Here is a 12,066-nt window from a genome sequence, read left to right as displayed (position 1 = left end):
ACAGTAGATTACATCCTCTACTAATCTCACTAATCTGATCCCTCTTAAGGAATCAGCTACAGTTTATGACTAAATCTGAAAAAACCAAGAGTTTTAAGAGGAAATGCCAGAGATTTAAATTTAACATGAGGAAACAATCACCTAACAGTAATAAAAATAATCTCAGGTGTTTCCAAAGCCTCAATAACTGTTATCTTTTTGCTGTGACTTAATACCTCAAGAATCTTGATTTTCTAGTTATTTTTCTTTTCTAACTTTGTGTTGCTCTTGTCTCCCGGGTGTGAAACATTTCTCTGAGTAGATTTATTTCACTTGGTCCACCCAAATCAATAACATCTTATTGGGCCTTCAATGTACTCAATTCCATGGGTTCTTATTTGACCAGACATCCCAGGAAGCCTGGGACACCTTCCAAACTGGCTGTCAGCTCCATCATTTTTCAAAAACATATCTCTTTAAAACTTCAGTGACCTCTGTGTTTCTAGAATCAATGGTTAATTCTTGGTGCACACCTTATGCAACCTCTCAAATTCAGATGATCATTCACCTATCCACTATCTTCACTTGGTTTCCAGGATCCCAATATCTTGACTTTCTTTTTTTTTTAAGATTTTATTTATTTATCTTTAGAGGGGAAGGGAAGGAGAGAGGGAGAGAAGTATCAATATATGGTTGCCTCTCGTGAGTCCCCTGCTGGGAACTGGCCTGCAACCCAGGCATATGCCCTGACTGGGAATCGAACCGTGATCATGTGGTTCACAGGCCTGCGCCCAATCCACTGAGCTACGACGCCAGCCGGGGCTTGACTTTCCTGATTGCTTCTTTTCAGTCCTCTTTGTGGTCACACCTTTAAACACTGGTGCCTTCAGAGATCAGTCCTCAGACCTTCACTCACCTAGTCATTCCCTAAATGATCTTATCCAAGTCTCGTGGCTTTAAATGGTATCTATAACATCTAAATGGTATCTCACAACATTCCACTTTATATTTCCAGCCCTTGTTTCTTTTTTTAAAATATATTTTGTTGATTATGTTATAAATTTGTTCCAATTTTTCCCCTTTCCCCCCGTCAGCTGGGTATCCTCCTTCCCTCCAGCAATCACTCCCACCCTCTGCCTACTTATTTCATGTTCATGGGTCGTGCATATAAGTTCTTTGGTTTCTCTATTTCCTATACTGTTCTTAACATCTCCTTGGTTTTTTTTTTTGCTTTTTAATACCTGCACCTTTTCCCCTATTCTCTCCCTTTCCCCTTCTTCCAAATGATTTCTATACCTATGACTCTGTTTCTATTCTGGTTGTTTGTTTAGTTTTAGAGTTTTTTTGCTTTTTTTTTTTACTCAATAGTTGTGAATTTGTTGCCTTTTTGATGTTCATAGTTTTAATATTCTTCCTTTTCTTAAATAAGTCTCTCTAAGATTTCATGTAATAATGGCTTGGTGATGATGACTCCTTTAGCTTTACTTTGTTTGGGAAGCACTTTATCTGCCCTTCCATTCTAAAGGATAGCTTTGCTGGGTAGAGTAATCTAGGATGTAGTTCCTTGCTTTTCATCACTTTGAATGCTGCTTGCCAGTCCCTTCTTGCCTGGAAAGTTTTTTTTGAGAAATCAGATGATAGTCTTATAAGTGCTTCTTTGTAGGTAACATTCTGCTTTTCTCTTGCTGCTTTTAAGAATCTCTCTTCATCTTTAACCTTTGGCATTTTAATTATTATGTGTCTTGGTGTGGTTCTCTTTGAGTCCAACTTGTTTTGGACAAGTGCTTCCTGGACTTGTATGTGTATTTCCTTTGCCAAATTAGGGAAGTTTTCTTTTATTATTTTTTCTAATAAGTTTTCAATTTCTTGCTCTTCCTCTTCTCCTTTCTGGAATCTTTATGACTCAGATGTTGGCACATTTGGAGATGTACAAGAGGCTTCTTATACTAACTACATTTTTAAAAATTCTTTTTTCTTGTTGTTCTGGTTGAATGCTTATTTCTTTCTTAAGTGCAAAATTGTTGATTTGAATCCTGGTTTCCTCCCCTTCACTGTTGTTCCCTGTAGATTTTTCTTTATTTCACTTAATGTAAGCTTCATTTCTTCCTTTTTGCTGTTGCTGTTCTCAATGAGTTCTTTGAGCATCCTGATCACCACTGTTTTTAACTCTGCATCTGACAGGTTAGTTATCTCTGTTTTGTTTAGTTCTTTTTCTGAGGTTTTGCTCTGTTCTTTCATTTGGGCTACATTTCTCTGTCTCCTCAATTTGGCAGCCTCCCTGTGTTTGTTTCTGTGTATTAGGTAGAGCTGCTTTGTCTCCTTGTCTTAGTAGTGTGGCCTAGTGTAGAAAAGGCACCCACAAATTGTGTGGGGTAGATCCTTAGGGAATCACCAGGGTTGGGCAACCTACCTCACTGCTTCATGGCTCTATGTGGGGAGAGGGCTCAGAGAAGGGACAGTGCTGATGCCTGGCTTCTGGGGGTTTGCCTGACACTTGCCCCATTTCCAATTACTTCACCTACTCCCTGTATGTGACTGGTGCTGTTCTAGCTGTTGCCCTGGTTCTGAATCCCAGAGTTGGTAGGTTTGTGTACATTCTAAGACTGTGTGGGCCCTTTCAACAGAGTTTCCTGAAAATTTGGCAGTTTCTTCCATTGCCCCAACACCCACTGGTTTTTACAGTCAGAAGTTATGGGGATTTATCTTCCTGGCACTGAAACCCTGGGCTGTGCAGTCTTACCTGGGGCTGGGATCACTCAATCCACCACACATGACTGTGAGACTTCCTACATATCTCTTCTTCTCTCCAACTCATCTCTACGAATTTGCCCATCCTACCCATCTGGATGCATGTGTTTTTTTTAAATCCTTGGTTGTCAGACTTCCATACAGTTCAATTTTCTGACAGTTCTGTGTGTTTTGTGTTGAGATTTAGTCATTCTTTTTGTGGTTGCATGAGGAGGAGAAGCATGTCTGCTTATGCCTCCATCTTGACCAGAAGTCCCAGCCCTTATTTCTACGAACCCCTGACTTGTTCTCCCAGCTGCCTATTCAGTGAATCCAGTTGGATGTTGAGTAGAGATTTTAAATTTGACCCATTCCAAAACATTGCCCCTGTTAATCCTTATCCTTTTGTAGTCTTTCCCAACTCGGTAAGTGGAAACACCCTTCTTCCTGTTGCCAACACCAAAGCACATGGACTTATCCCTGTTCCCTTCTTCCTCATACCCCAGCTATGATCCATCAATAATATGGAAGCTCTCCCATTGGATATGTTCAGAAGACCACTTCATAGCATCTCCATTTCCAGTCTGGGTCAGATAGTCAGCCTTTTGGTCCAAATTAATGCAATAAATGGTTCCCCTGTGTCCACCCTTGTACCTTTCCAATTCTCCACCTAACAGCCAGGGTGAGCTTCTTAAAAGATACATTGGATCATGTTACTCCTTGGCTTGAACTCTTTAATGGCTCCCATCTCACCCAGAAAAAATAAAAAGCCCCTACATCCCCCACCCTAGATAAGGTATGACCTTATCTAGCAAATCATCCCATGGTTGTCTTTCCTTTATTAGGGATTGGTTTCACTCTGTACTAGATAGATCCTTCTCTTGCATCTAGTCATCTTGAAAACATAGGCAACTGAATACTGAGAATATTGAGAGTAAGTGGCTGAATCAGAGTATTTCTATCTGCTAAAAATCAACTAACCAACAAAGAAGAGTACTGTTGGTAATACTCCAGTAATCAATGTACAACAAGTAACAGTATCAACCTATAAGCTGAGGTATTCCAAGGATATACTTTATTCATTATTCTACAATTCACTATTCTATATCTAGAGCAATGCTATCTCAGAGAACTTTTTGAGGTGTTGGAAATGTCCCATATTGGCACTGTCAAGCATAGTGGACATTTGCCCTTGGACAGCACAGACCCTGAGCCCCCATTCTTCCCAGAGGTGGAAAACATAATCAATGTTTAGCAAATTCTGTCAAAGCAAGGACTTCTCAGTCAGTTCAGGGGACCCACACCCCTTCTTTATGCCCCCAGTCACACCTAAGTTTTATAAGGTTCCTTGAAAGTCTCTTATTCTCAACCTCCAGCTGTCATTTCCTAGATGTCTGAATGCTTATTTGGTCTTTGGTCATTGGTCTCACAGCTACTGTATCTTCTGGCTGGCTGGTCAACCTGTAAGTATTATTTTTGACCTTGTAGTGTGTGTGTGTGCATTTGGGTGTGATAGGTGAATGTGCATTTGCTTTAATAGTTGAGAATATCCAATTCTGTTACATATAACAGAAATGGGATGGTAGACTCATAAAATGTGTTGGATACAGATAAGTAAGTTAGTAACTTGTGAGGCATGTTAAATGTAGATAAAGTAAGCAGATAAAGTAAGAGACATATGTGTACTGAGGACAGATAGAAAGAAATTGGAGAACTAAGAGACATCTCATTTTCAGGAAGCACTAAGTATACATGGAGCACCAGAGGCGCCCAATCTTCATGATACAGTAATACACAGGAGATATGTGAAGCATTTAATATTCACAAGGTCTTAAATTAACCAATCATTGGTGACACCCATTCTGGCTCCAAAAATCCTCTGCCATACAAAACCCACAGCTGCTTATCTGGCCAATTGGTAAGCAACAGCTCTGACCAGGAGTACACACCCTTGTGTGTCTCCTATGAAACTAGTGCTTGTTTTGGTCCCAGGCACCTTTCATCTCTTGGACCTCTTTGCTCAAACCTCATCTTTGGCCCTTATAGCCACGCCATCAGCAGGGAAGGCTGAGGGGGCAGGGAGAGGGGTGCCTGTGAGCATTGCATATCCAGACTTTGGGTAATGTGGTCCTTCCACCTTGCTTATACTCTTTGCTAAGTGTGTTACCTACTCCATCTTTTTCCCTTTGTTTCTTGCTGTGTATTTTAAATTAATTCAACCAATTGTGAAGCTATTAATTGGGTTTCTGTACCTTTCTTACCCCATACCTCTGCAGTAGCTTGCCTGTTGGTGCACTTAGAGGCTACCATGGCATCAGGGTAATTACCATCATGACTTTAGGGGTAACTCAAAGATTTTCAACCACTCTTCTGAGTGAATCGGGGAGTGAGGCCCCCTAAGGTTTTATTTGCCTGGGTGGTCTGTCCTTTGTCTACTGTGGATTTTCTACCATGCTAGTGTGGGGAGTTGCTACAAGATTTGCTACTGCTATGAGTCCCAACTAAGGAGTGAGACACAGCCATTGATTGCTCTTAGACCCCCAAATTTATCACAGGGTTCTACCTTCCTGACTCCTTTGGAACACCCACCAGTGTCGAGCTTTCTTCCTCCTCCTCACTCAGCTTAAAGGGTCTCTATCTCCTTTGGAAAGTATTTTTTTCTAAATCTGTAGATAAAGTCTATGCCTCTAGTCCTTAAGGACCTTGTTTTCGATTCTCATAATCCAGGCTATTGAGACTCAATACCTGGCACACAATACCTGGCACTATTGTCTCTAGTTTCAAAAGTCTACTTTGAATGTCAATGTCTAGTGCTTAGACGTGTAAAATATTGGTAATCAGTTGAGAGAAGAAGTATAGGTCATATAAGCAGGGGGTCTTATGATCTAGAATTTATATTATAAAAAGTGGTCACAAATGATCAATCAGCATGCATACATTAAAATATCCTCTCTATAGAATGGAATACTGCTCAGCAATGAAAAGGAAAGAATTACTGATAATGCAACCATGTAGATGAATCTCAAAAACTTGGTGAGCAAAAGAAGCTAGACGCAAAAGAATACACTCTATAATTCTGTTATACAGAATGTTTCTGAACAGGCAAAACTCACCTAAGGTGAAAACAGACTGGGTCATGACTGCTTCAGTAGGGGTGAGGGGCATAAGAGAACTTTCTGGGGGATGGAAATGTCCACCTTGATTTGGGTGTGGATTACATAGACATACGCATTGCAGACTCCTTGAATGGCACACCTCAGATACGTGCATTGCTACATTTAAAAATTATACCACAATAAAAAAATAAACATTTCCTGGTCTTCTGTTGGTCACTCTTACATCAGCATTGAGCAACTGCATGTGGCTGGCTGACAACACAGTCATCGTGTGTAGCACAGTGACAAAAAGGCAAATAACTATGGTACATTGAAGTGCTATTCATTTAGAGATGTCTACATGTCATGTTATTAATGATTTTATTATGTAATACTTGTTCTAAAATACAGATGATACAAGTACATTCCTCCAACACTATTCTGGATGTTTGACTTATCCGGAAAGTATTTTAATAAGAAAAGTATAGACCAAATTAATCTTTACTCCCCTTAAACATGCTAGATTTGAAGATTTCCCAAAGTCTTCAAATGGCTTGCTTGCTTTTCCCTACCCTATCCCCCATGAATTCCTTTTCTTCTAGGAAAAACTGAACGTAAAGAAAAAGTAGTTCAGCTCTGCCCCTGCAGTGTACTTATTTACACCTGTATATTGCTGCCTAATGCACAGTAGTGAAGAATCAGTCTATTGACTACTAATGATCATGAAGATTTTATCAGGCTTCCCTCCACCCACCCCACCTCTTTTATGCATACAACACTCTGTGGCTGCCTCTCAGAGGAACTGATATCTCCTGGAAAACCAAGCTGAAATAATTTTCTTTAAGGCTGAAACAATTTTGAAAAACCTAGAGCATACTTTCTCATCCTGATAATTCTCCCATTCTTGTTGAGAATAACAATCATGATTACTTTCATTATTCATCTGGTCCAACTTTATTTTTAAATTAAATTAATTTGGCTGACCTTGGTTAATAACATTACACAGGTTTCAACTATACAATTCTATGATACATGATCTCTATATTGCATTCTCTTCCCACCACCCAAAGTTAAATCATCTTATATCAATCATATACTTGGCCATTATTTCTTTCCTGAAGTCATAATCCTCTCCTTGGTTGTGATGGAAATGATTATTTTGCAACAAACATAAAATTACCCTAAAGAATAGGGTGTAAAGAATAAGCAGCAAGTCCCCGCTGGCCTGGGCTGACCCGCGGCGCGGTCCCCCATTTCCTGCTGCCGCCTTGCCCAGGCATGGCCCAGGGCCTCGCCTCACTATGGCAGCAGCATGGCACGGCACGCCTGACATCATGCCGGGTGTCAAAGCTGATGGCGAGACCATTCTTAAAGGCCTCCAGTCCATTTTCCAGCAGGTCATTCCAGCAGGGAATGACCGAGTCGGTGCATACCTGGCGGGACCATGGTTATTTAGCGACCTACATAAACAAGAATGGCAGCTTTGCCAATTTAAGAATTTATCCACATGGGTTGGTGTTGCTGGACCTTCAGAGTTATGACGGTGATGGGGAAGGTAAAGGAGCTAAAAGTCTTTTGAACAAAGGAGAGGAAAGAATGAAAGAATTGAGTCAGGACAGTACCGGGCGGGTGAAGGGGTTACCGCCCATAGTTTGAGGAGGGGCCATTGATAGGAACTGGCCCACTGCTGCTGGCCGCCTGGTTGAACACAACATAGATGAAGTGGTGTATGATGAAGACTCACCTTATCAAGACATTAAAATTCTGCACTCAAAGCAGTTTGGAAATATTCTCATCCTTAGTGGGGATGTCAACCTGGCAGAGAGTGATTTGGCATATACCCAGGCCATCACGGGCAGTGGCAAAGAGGATTACACTGGCAAAGACGTGCTAATTCTGGGAGGTGGAGATGGGGGCATTTTATGTGAAATAGTCACACTGAAACCAAAGATGGTCACTATGGTAGAGATAGACCAAATGGTGATTGATGGGTGTAAGAAATACATGTGGAAAATGTGTGGTGGTGTCTTAGACAATCTTAAAGGAAAGTGCTTCAGGTGCTAGTAGAGGACTGTATTCCAGCACCGAAGAAATATGCCAAAGAAGGGAGAGAGTTTGATTATGTGTTTAGTGATTTGACAGCTGTTCCAATCTCCACATCTCTGGAAGAAGATTCCACACGGGAGTTCCTCAGACTGATTCTTGACCTCTCCATCAAAGTACTGAAACAGGATGGGAAATATTTCACACAGGGGGACTGTGTCCATTTGACTGAAGCCCTGTCACTCTATGAAGAACAGCTTGGGCACCTGTATTGTCTAGTGGAGTTCTCAAAGGAGATCGTCTGTGTCCCTTCATACTTGGAATTGTGGGTGTTTCACACTGTGTGGAAGAAAGCGACACCTTGAAGATCAGCCACCCCTAATCCTGTGTGCTCACAAATAGCCTTCCTGACCAACGTGCGCTGTACATGACATCCAACAAGGCAGGCAATTGATTGTGAATCCCTCACAAGTTTTCTTGTTTAATTATTAATTTTAATTAAACAAGGCAAGTGGAAATGTATATTTTGATGAACTAGGGTGTTATTTTTTGAAAGTCAACTGAATGATGATTAGATAGCATAGCAAAAGGCTGCTCAATGCACTGAACCCCTAGAATGTGATTTTCACTACTTGTTTCCCTCCCCTGTGTAGGTGGGTTTTTTTGTTTGTTTGTTTGTTTATTTGTTTTTTTGTAGACTTTGAATTTGGTTGTTTGGAAGAATGAACATCATTGTTTTGTTCTGGAGGGGAGTTCTTGATGGTGTTTCTTTCCCCCAAAATTGACTTAGGTGATTAAAATTTGGTGCTTACAAGAAAGTTACAAAATAATTAGAAATGCTTTGATTACAATTATAAACGAGAAAGAAAAAGAATAAGCAGCAAAGGCAAATGAACTCTTGGAAAACCAAAATAAAATAAAACAAAACCAACTAATTTCTGCAAAAGCCACATTAAAACTAAATGATATTAAAACTGTATGAGAAGTTGTCCTGAGTTTTTCATGAAGTGATAATTTACCTTGACATCTTCTCAAGTGATTATTAGAGCAATTGGTGGAGAATTTATGGTTTGAACACCTTTATGTGGGCAAATACCTACATTAGTTAAAGTCTGCCCAAAGTTCTGAACCTAGAGGTTCAAATAACTAATGATTTGATATTAATAATAATCATTTAATTTTTTCTACCCATTATACACCAAAAATATTCTTTTTTAAATATTATATTTATTTATCTTTAGAGGGGAAGGGAAGGAGAGAAGGAGAGAAATATCAATGTATGGTTGCCTCTCGTGCATCCCCTGCCAGGAACTGGCCTGCAACCCAGGCATGTGCCCTGACTGTGGTTCGCAGGCCTGCGCTCGATCCACTGAGTTACACCAGCCAGCTACACCAATAAGTCTATCTCAAACTCAGCCATTTAAATTCCTGTGCAGTCAAAACTAACTTTGTTTTACATTTTCTTTTGTTTTCATTACACATATTCTTTTCCATATTTCTGCACCATCTTAATATTTATAATCTTAAAATTATATTTAAGAAACTATCCTGGCTTCTTATAGTTGAATAAATATGTTGTATCAAAATTTTTGCCATTATAAATAACACTGCTATAAATATCTTGACAGCAAGTCTTAAAAGAAATTATCTAGAAGTAACTCAGAGAAGGTGGGTTTTAGATGGAAGAATGTGAGGATTTAACATAGCTCGCTGCTCTACAAATACATTCTAAGTTCTCATGAAATGTTTTTAAAATGGGTGGACCTCATTACATACACTAATTTTATGGTAGGTAGTATGTATGACTCTTATAAGTAAGGGAAACCAAGACAAGAGGAAGTTCCAAAGAATTTTGGAGAAGAAAGCAAACCCTCTGATCAGGTCTTCCCCTTCCCACAGAATTCTTTCCTCTCACTGAGCTGTGCTGCTCCGCAAGCTCACAAGTCTTGAGAAGGCCCTGAGTGAGAACATCGTGTTCCTGACTCTGTCTAGTCTATTTAATTTCTGTCTTCTCTTCCGAAAATAATTTCAGTCAAAGTCTATAGAGACATAAACTACAATAAAATAGAGCCAAGTAAATTTTTTAAAAGAAGATAATCAGGTCAAAGAGAACATATGAGCCAGCAAATAAAGTGATTCCCAAAATGTATATACTTTAGGTCATACGGAGTTGGAAAAGATGTGGTAAAAATGCCACTGAGCTTCTTCAAGGCCAGAGAAAAGAGGGAATGAAAACCAGCACTTGCTAAACCAGTTGCCCAAGAGAAAATCTACACTCTGTCATCAAAACGGTGTCTTAAGCCCTGACTGGTATAGCTCAGTTGGTTGGGGGATGTCCCATGAGCCAAGAGGGAAAGGTTGCTGGCTCAACTGTTGCTCAGGGTACATGCCAGGGTAGTGGCCCAGTTCCTGATTGGGGCACATGTGAGAGATAATCGGTCAGCAATCTTTCTCTCCCTCTCTTCTTCCCTCTCTTCCCCTTTTTCTAAAATCTTAAAAACTAACTCCATGTCTTTTTTTTAAAAGATTTTATTTATTTTATTTTTAGATGGGGGTAAGGGAGGGAGAAAGAGACAGAGAGGAACATCAATGTGTGGTTGCCTCTCATGGACCCCCTACTGAGTACCTGGCCTGCAACCCACGCATGTGCCCTGACTGGGAATTGAACCAGGGATGCTGTGGTTCCCAGGCAGGTGCCCAATCCACTGAGCCACACCAGCTGGGCCTAACTCTGTGTCTTAAGCCCCTTGACCTCCAAGATGTTGCTAAGTCATACTCTCATTTTAGCTATGTCACTTTGAAGCTTCCCTGTTGTGACAGGTGCTGTTGCTGAAACAGGCTGGATTTATGAAGTGCTCCCCAAAGCGCCTCACACCTGATGACTGCCACCAGATGGGCAGCAAAACAGGTATCTGAGAGTCTAAAAGTGTTTTTTTAATATATTTTATTGATTATACCATTACAGTTGTTCTATTCCCCCCCTTCATTCCCCTCCACCCACACACTCTCTCCCCCACCATTCCCCCCTTAGTTTATAACCACGTGTCTCAAGTTCTTTAGATTCTATATTTCCCCCACTATTCTCGCCCTCCCCCCTATCTATTTTCTACCTCCCATCTATGCTATTTTCTGTGCCTTCTCCCCCCTTCTCCCCCTCCCAACCCCCTGTTTCTAACCCTCCATGTGTTCTTCATTTCTATGGTTCCACTTCTGATCTAGCCGTCCTCTTGGTTTGCTTTTGTTTTAGGTGTGGTTGTTAATAACTGTGTGTTTGCTGTCCTTTCACTGTTCATATTTTTATCTTCTTTTTTCTTAGATAAGTCCCTATAACATTTCATATAATAAGGGCTTGGTAATGATGAACTCCTTGAATTTGACCTTATCTGAGAAGTACTTTATATGTCCTTCCATTCTAAATGAAAGCTTTGCTGGATAGAGCAATCTTGGCTGTAGGTCTTTGGATTTCATGACTTGGAATACTTCTTTCCAGCCCCTTCTTGCCTGGAAGGTCTCTTTTGAGAAATCCGCTGACAGTCTAATGGGTACTCCTTTGTAGGTGACTGTCCCCTTATCCCTTGATGCTTCTAGGATTCTCTCCTTCATTTTAATCTTGGCTAATGTAATTATGATGTGCCTTGGTGTGTTCCTTCTTGGGTCCAGCTTCTTTGGGACTCTGAGCTTCCTGGACTTCCTGGAAGTCTATTTCCTGTGCCAGATTGGGGAAGTTCTCCTTTATTATTTGTTCAAATAAGTTTTCCACTCGTGGCTGTTTCTTTCCCCCTTCTGGTACCCCTATAATCCGGATGTTGGAACGTTTAAAGATGTCGTGGAGGTTCCTAAGCCTCTCCTCATTTTTTTGAATTCTCATTTCTTCATTCCTTTCTGGTTGGGTGTTTTGTTCTTCCTTCTGGTCCATTCCATTGATTTGAGTCCCAGTTTCCTTTCCATCACTATTGGTTTCCTGGACATCTCCCTTCATTTCAATTAGTTTAGCCTTCATATGTTCCTCTAATTTGTGACTATGTTCCTCTAATTTGTGACTATAATCTACCAGTTCTGTGAGCATCCTAATAAATAGTGTCTTGAATTGTGCTTCTGAGAGGCTGGCAATTTCTGGGTCGCTTAGAGTTATTGGCTCTGGGACTTTGAGTTCTTCTTGCACCATCTTTTGGGCTGTTCATGCCTGTTCTGTAGCAGGATCAGAGCCCTAAAGTATTCACTT

General features: G+C 40.5%; 1 pseudogene; it reads left to right on the top strand.

Annotated features, from left to right (window-relative positions):
- The first annotated feature begins 7,080 nt into the window (after positions 1-7,080).
- Positions 7,081-8,270, top strand: LOC118983686 (spermine synthase-like; annotated as a pseudogene).
- Positions 8,271-12,066: the final 3,796 nt, after the last annotated feature.

Source organism: Sturnira hondurensis, unplaced genomic scaffold, assembly GCF_014824575.4.
Source record: "Sturnira hondurensis isolate 20B ecotype Veracruz unplaced genomic scaffold, ASM1482457v3 Scaffold0002840, whole genome shotgun sequence".
Classification (NCBI taxonomy): domain Eukaryota; kingdom Metazoa; phylum Chordata; class Mammalia; order Chiroptera; family Phyllostomidae; genus Sturnira; species Sturnira hondurensis.
The sequence above is the reverse complement of the archived record's forward strand: the minus strand, read 5'-3'. Positions and strand labels throughout refer to the sequence as shown.